This window comes from Sapajus apella, unplaced genomic scaffold (assembly GCF_009761245.1).
Source record: "Sapajus apella isolate SASKATOON/1434 unplaced genomic scaffold, GSC_monkey_1.0 scaffold33, whole genome shotgun sequence".
NCBI lineage: Eukaryota > Metazoa > Chordata > Mammalia > Primates > Cebidae > Sapajus > Sapajus apella.
The window spans coordinates 21198648-21206755 of NW_022436973.1; positions in this window are offsets into that span (position 1 = coordinate 21198648).

The following is an 8108-nucleotide window of genomic DNA, read 5'->3' on the forward strand; positions in this document are numbered from 1 at the left end:
CCTTAAGATGTGATCTTGAAATGAGATGAATGGTGAATAATACAGCAGAAGTGACAAGGTAGGTGGCTGATGAGCTATCTTAAATGAGGGTTAAAAAGTAGTTACAGAATTTGAGTCTTCAAAAAATAGTAAAGCTGAATAAAACCTATTTAAAATTAAACTAGTGATATGGAGAGAAAACTTGAGAAAGTTTCCCAGAATAGAGAGAAAAAGGTGCAGGATGAAATGCAAAACAGGAAAAAATAGTAGACATTGAGAAGAGAGGAAGGAGGCCCAACATCAGACAATTGGTGATAGTGAATCTGATGATTATGTGCCTTGGGGTTGCTCTTCTTGAGGAATATCTTTGTGGTGTTCTCTGTATTTCCTGGACATGAATGGTGGCCTGGCTTGCTAGGTTGGGGAAGTTCTCCTGGATAATATCCTGAAGAGTGTTTTCCAGCTTGGATTCATTTTCTCTGTCACATTCAGGTACACCTATCAAAAGTAGATTAAGTCTTTCACATAATCCCATATTTCTTGGAGGCTTTATTTCTTTTCACTCTTTTTTCTCTATTCTTGCCTTCTCATTTTATTTCATTGAGTTGATCTTCAATCTCTGATATCCTTTCTTCTGCTTGGTCGATTTGGCTATTAAAACTTATGTATGCTTCGCGAAGTTCTCGTGCTGTGTTTTTCAGCTACATCAAGTTGTTTACATTCTTCTCTAAGCTGTTTATTCTAGTTAGCATCTCATCTAACCTTTTCTCTATGTTCTTAGCTTCTTTGCATTGGGTTAGCACATGTTCTTTTAGCTCTGAGAAGTTTGTTATTACCCACCTTCTGAAGCCTGTTTCTGTCAATTCATCAGATTCATTCTCCATCCGGATATCTTTGATCCCTAGCTGGTAAGGAGTTGTCACACTTTGGAGGAGGAGAGGCATTCTGGTTTTTGGTGTTTTCATCCTTTTTGTGCTGGTTTCTTCCCATCTTAGTGACTTTATCTTCCCGTGGTCTTTGTAGTTAGTGACTTTCAGATGGGGTCTCTGAGTGGATGTCATTTTTGTTGATGATGAAGTTATTTCTTTCTGTTTCTTAGTTTTCCTTCTAACAGGCCCCTCTGCTGCAGGACTTCTGGAGGTCCACTCCAGACCCTTCTTGCCTGGGGATCACCCACAAGGGCTGAAGAACAGTAAGGGTTGCTGCCGGTTTCTTCCTCTGTTACCTGCGTCCCAGAAGGGTACCTGCCAGATATTGGCCTGAGCTCTCCTTTATTAGGTGTCTCTTAGAGCATACAGGGGTTGGGAAGCTGCTTGAAGAGACAGTCTGTCCCTTACAGGAGCTCAAGTGCTGTGCTGGGAGCTTCGTTGTTCCATGCAGAGCTGCTGGGCAGGTACTTTTAAGTCTGCTACAGCAGAACTCATAACCGCCTCTTTTCCCAGGTGCTCTGTCCTTGGAAGGTCACCTTTATTTATAAATTCCTGTTGTGCTGCTGCCTTTTTTCATAGATGCCCTGCCCCACACAGAGTAGTCTAGTCACAGTCTGCCAGCAGAGGCATTGCTGAGCTGCTGCAGGCTCTGCCCAGCTGCTGTGTAAACTGCCTTGGTAGTGGTGGTCGCCCTTCCCTCCACTGAGCTGGACCACTCTGAGTCCAGCTGTGCTTGCTGCGAAACTCTCAGTCCAGAGCATTTCAATTTGCTTGTTTTGCTATCTGGACCGCTCAAACAACCCTGCTGAGCCAGATTGCCTGCCTCCCTGTCTCTGCCCTCTCCCTTAGGGGCCACTCTCTTTCCCAGGTGTTCCAGGTGCCACTTGAAATGGCCCCCCAGATTTGTGTGAGTTTCTGTGCACCAAACCAGCACTGGCTGAAACCACCGTGCTGAAAACTCATGGTGCTTTTTGGCCCGGGAATCTCCTGGTCTGTGGGCAGTGAAAATGTGTTTGGAAATGCGGTGGGCACTCACCTTCTGCGTTGTTCTTGCTGGGAACTGCACTCCGGAGTTGTTCCTATTCAGCCATCTTGGATCCTCCCTCCCCATAGGTTGTCTTTTCACCCAGTTATTTCCTTTGCTTTGTGAAAGCTTTTTAGTTTGATGCAGTCCCAATTGTCTATTTTTGCTTTTGTTGCCTGCACCTTTGATGTCATAACAAAGAAATCATTGCCAGAACCATGTCATAAAGCTTTCTCTATGTTTTCTTCTAGAAATTTTACAATTTCAAGTATTTAATTCCTTTTTAGCTGATTTCATATGTGGTGTAAGATAAGGGTCCAGTTCCTTTTTTTAAATTTTGCATATGGGTATCTTGTTTTCCCAATACCATTTGTTGAACAGACTGTCCTTTCTCCACTGTGTATTCTTGGTACCCTGTCAAAGATCGGTTGGCCATATATGGCTGCATTTATTTCTGGGCTCTCTATTCTGTTCTATTGATCTATATGTTTGTCTTTATGCCAGTACCATACTGTTTTAATTACTGCAGCTTTGTAACATATTTTGAAACCAGGAGGTTGTGATGCCTGTAGCTTTGTTCTTTTTTCTCAAGATTGTATTGGGTATTTGGGGGTCCTCTGTGGTTCCATATAAATTTCAGGATTGTTTTTTCTTCAACTGTAAAAAATTCCATTGGGATTTTGAAAGGAAGTGCATTGAATCTGTAGATCATCTGGATACTGTGGGAATTTCAACAATATTAACTCTTTCATTTTATGGACACGGAATGTCTTTTCATCTATTTGTGTCTTCATTAATTTATTTCATCAGTGTATTGCAATAGTCAATGTACAAGTCTTTTGCCTCTTTTGTTAAGGTTATTCATAAGTAACAATTGTTAGAAAACTATACCTCTCTGAACCTGCAAATAATTCAAGAGAGTTCGGACTTTGCTCTAGATTAGGCTTTGGCTTAAGGAAATGTTGTGGCTGCTTTGATCTTCTATCTGGACCGCTCAAACAGTAAACTCAAACATTCTCCATATTAGCAATAAGGCTGCTTTGCTTTATTATCATTCATATATTTACTGGATTAGCACTTTTAATATGCTTTAAGAACTTTTCCTGTGCATTCACAACTTGGCTGACTTGCACAAGAGGCCCAGCTTTCAGCCTATCTTGGTTTTTGTCATGCCTTCCTCACTAAGCTTGATCATTTCTAGCTTTTGATTTAAAGTGAGAAATGTGGGACTCTTCCTTTCACTTGGACATTTAGAGGCCATCGTTGGGTTATTAATTGGCCTAATTTCAATATTGTGGTGTCTCAGGGAGCAGGGAATCCCCAGGAGAGGGAGGTAGATGGGAGAATGGCTGGTCAGTGGAGCAGTCAGAGCACATACAATATTTATCAATTAAGCTTGTCATTTTATGTAGGTGTGGTTTGTGGTACCCCAAAAACAATTACAACAGTAACATCAAAGATTACCACTCACAGATCACCATGAAAATATAAGAATAATGAAATTGTTTGAAATATTGCAAGAATTACCAAAATGTGACAGAGACACTATGTGAATACATGCTGTTGGGAAAATGGCACTGATAGACTTGCTTAATGCAGTCTTTTTTTTTTTTTTATTTGTTTTTAAAAAAACAGTGTCTGCAAAATGCAATAAAGTACAGTAAAATGAGGTATACTTGAATCTCCATTGTATTGAGACTGTTTCCAGAGATTTATCCTGTTGCTTTATTTGGAATATATTTCCCTGTTTCTTCATTTTCCTTGAGTTTTTGTGTCAGTATCTATGCATTAGAAAATGCAGCCACCTTTCCTTATCTTCATGACTGAACTTGTGCAGGAAGAAATCCTCAACGGTCAGTTTGCCCAGAGATTTTTGGGGCCTCTCAAACCTTCATGCTTTATTCTCAGAGGCCCCTAAGGCATCTTGATCATGCTAGGTCTCATTGTGCTCAAAGACAGAGGAGAAAGAAGTCAGTCCCTTGAGAAGCCCCTGGAAAAGTTGGAGGGCTGGGTACCTGCTTCAACTCTTCTTCCTAGGGAGAAGCTGGGAACAGGTGGTTTCCTTCTGTTGGGTATGGTGCCGTGTTGGGGTAGGGATTACAGTGAGAGTGTGTTTTGAATTTTCCTACCAGCTTCAATGTGGCTGGTTTCATGTTCATGCAGGGTATGGGAGCTTCTTAACTCGTTTCTAAATTCCTCAAGAAGGGAATTTGTCCATGCATTGTTGTTGAGTTGGTATCTCCACTGGGAAAAGGAGAGACCAGGGCTTCCTGCTTGGACATCTTGCTGATGTTATCCTTCCCGTGATATGTAAATATTCAGTGATAAACATGAATTAGTTTTATAGCCAGGTAAATTGCTATTTTATGAAAACAGTGACTAATGGGAGATAGATGAAATTCTGAAATGAGATTATTGTGTTATGAACTAATAATGTTATAGAAAGTAGGCTGCAGAATGGAAAGAATCTAGATTGTCACAGTTTTCTCCAGTTCACAGGTAGCTCATTCCTGCTTCTACAGAACTATGGAGAAGGCAGAAGAGGGCACGATTAAAGGCTGATGCCCCAAATGAGACAACCCTGTTCACTCTTCCTGCCAACATAGATGCTTTCTTTTGCTTCTAGATCAGCAAAGTATCTTGAAGTCTGGCCTTGAATGTGGTCATTGACAACACTAAATTTTACCTAAAAGTACTCTGTAACTCTTGGAAAACAGTGAGGTTTACAAAATCCCCCTACTTCCGTGTTCTGGGAAACAAAAGGCACGTACTGCAAAGACGCTCCCCAATCCTTTCTCATATAATGTAGATAAGAGTCATGGATGCCCCTTAGTTCAACAGTTCCCAAGCTTTTTGACACCAGGGACCGGTTTCATGGAAGAAAATTTTTCCACAGATGGGAGGAGGATGGTTTTGAGATGAAACTGCTCCACCTCAGGTCCTCAGGCATTAGATTCTCATAAGGAGCGTGCAACCTAGATCCTTCATATGCACAGTTCACAGCAGAGCTTTGCAGTGTTACCTAGGCTAGTATGATGACCTTTTGGAATCAGGTTTCTTTGTACTAATCCCAGATTTATTTTTGCTTTTGATTATGATGCCATATAGGTAAGGGGGAAAAAAAGAAGAAAAAAGTCTGAATTCCACTGTGGGTTAAGGATAGGATTTAGTATAAACATCTACTCACAGGGATCCAAGATGGCCGTTTAGGAACAGCTCAGGATTGCAGCTCCCAGTGAAAGCGCAGAGGGTGAGTGGACGCCACATTTTTATTGCCCACAGACTAGGAAATTCCCAGGCGGAGAAGCTCCACTGGTCGCCAGCACAGCTGTTTTGGCCAGCACGGCTGTGTCGGCCGGCGCTGCTGCTTTGCCCCGCATGGCTGCTTTGTCAGCACCCAGGTGCAGCGGTTCTTTGTACAAAATACCCTGGTCCGGGTGCCCTTTTGGCTGGCAACTGGAGCCACGGGAAGTCGCCCATTCATCTGTTTAAAAAGGGGACTGAACAGGGAACCAGGACAGTAGATTCCAGGACAAAAAAAGTGCCACGAATCTCAGTGCCGCTGTTTAAGCCAGCGCAGTGAGTCGCTGCAAGGGAAAACACACAGATCCCGGTGCCTCTTCAACAGGCGACTGGAACACCAACTTAAAAAAAAAAAAAAAAGCTCTGAGGCAGGGAGCCAGGCGATCAGGCTCGGCTGGTCCCACCCTGACAAAAGAATAGCAATCAGAAACTCTCTGGATTGGGAGTTTCACAGCAAGCACAGCTGAACCCAGGATGGTCCAGCTCTGTGGGGGAGGGGCATCCCCCATTACCGAGGCAGCCCACCACTATGGAGGTGGTCAGCCAATGCTGAGGCAGCCCACCGTTGCCAAGGCAACCCACCATTGCTAAGGCAACCCGCCACTACAGAGAGACTCTGCCTTAACAGAGGTGGGACACCATTGCTGAGGCAGTTCTAACTACACTCATATAAACAGGACTGCAGGGAAGTTCACTCGGCAGCTGGGCGGAGCCCACAGCAGCTCAGCAAAGCCTCTATAGGCAGACAGTGACGAGGCTGCCTCCTTGCTGGGCAGGGCAGCTCTGAAGGAAAAAAAAAGAAGGCAGCAGCATAACAGAAACTCATAAATAAAGCCCTAAATCCCTGGGACAGAGCACCTGGGAACAAAAAGCGGTTTATGAGTTCTGCTGCAGCAGACCTAAACGTACCTGCCCAACAGCTCTGAATGAACAACGGAGCTCACAGCTCAGCATTTGAGCTCCTATAAAGAATAGACTGTCTCCTCAAGCAGCTCCCTGACCCCTGTATATCCAAAGAGCCACCTCATAAAGGAGAGATCAGACTGACACTTGGCAGATATCCTTCTGGGACAAAGATAGCAGAAGAAAACTGGTAACAACCCTTACTGTTCAGCAGCTGCTGCAGGTGATCCCCAGGCAAGCAGGGCCTGGAGTGGACCTCAGCAGACCTACAGCAGATGGGCCAGACTGTCAGAAGGAAAACCAAGAAACAGAAATAACCTCATCATCAACAAACAGAACGTCCACTCAGAGACCCAATCTGAAAGCCAGCAACTACAAAGACGACAGGTGGATAAATCCATAAAGATGGGAAGAACCCAGTGCAAAAAGGATGAAAACACCTGAAACCAGAACACCTCTCCTCCTACAAGGGATCACAACTCCTCACCAGCAAGAGAACAAGGTTGGATGGAGAACGAGTGTGATGAAATGACAGAATCAGACTTCAGAAGGTGGGTAGTAAGAAACTTCTGTGAACTTAAAGAACATGTTCTAACCCAATGCAAAGAAACTAAGAACGTTGAAAAAAGATTTGATGAAATGCTAACGAGAATGGACAAAATAGAAAGGAATATAAGTGAATTGATGGAGCTGAAAAACACAACACGAGAACTTCACGAAGCATGCACAAGTATCAGCAGCCGAATTGACCAAGCAGAAGAAAGGATATCAGAGGTTGAAGACCAACTCAATGAAATAAAACGGGAAGGCAAGAATAGAGAAAAAAGGGTAAAAAGGAATGAACAGTCTCCAAGAAATGTGGGACTATGTGAAAAGACCTAATCTACGTTTGATAGGTGTACCTGAATGCGACGAAGAGAATGAATCCAAGCTGGAAAATACTCTTCAGGATATTATCCAGGAAAACTTCCCCAACCTAGCAAGGCAGGTAAATATTCAAGTCCAGGAAATACAGAGAACACCACAAAGATATTCCTCAAGAAGAGCAACCCCAAGGCACATAATCGTCAGATTCACCAGGGTTGAAATGAAGGAGAAAATACTAAGGGCAGCCAGAGAGAAAGGTCAGGTTACCCACAAAGGGAAGCCCATCAGACTCACAGCAGATCTCTCAGCAGAAACCCTACAAGCCAGAAGAGTGGGGGCCAATATTCAACATCCTTAAAGAAAAGAACTTTCAACCCAGAATCTCCTATCCAGCCAAACTAAGCTTCATAAGTGAAGGAAAAATAAAATCCTTTGTGAACATGCAAGTACTGAGAGATTTTGTCACCACCAGGCCAGCTTTACAAGAGCTCCTGAAAGAGGTTCTACACATATAAAGCAACAACCAGTACCAGCCACTCCCAAAACATGCCAAATCGTAAAGGGAATCAACACAATGAAGAATCTGCATCAACTAATGGGCAAAACAGCCAGCTAGCACCAAAATGGCAGTATCAAATTCACACATAACAATATTAACCCTAAATGTAAATGGACTAAATGCCCCAATCAAAAGACACAGACTGGCAAATTGTATAAAAAGCCAAAACCCATCAGTGTGCAGTATCCAGGAAACCCATCTCACATGCAAGGATACACAAAGGCTCAAAATAAAGGGATGGAGGAAGATATACCAAGCAAATGGAGAGCAAAAAAAAAGCAGGAGTTGCAATTCTCATCTCTGATAAATTAGACTTTAAAGCAACAAAGACCAAAAGTGACAAAGAAGGACATTACATAATGGTAAAAGGTTCAATGCAACAAGAAGAGCTAACAATCATAAATATATACGCACCCAATACAGGAGCACCCAGATACATAAGGCAAGTTCTTAATGACTTACAAAGAGACTTAGACTCCCACACAATAATAGTGGGAGACTTTAACGCCCCATTGTCAATATTAGACAGATCAACCAGACAGAA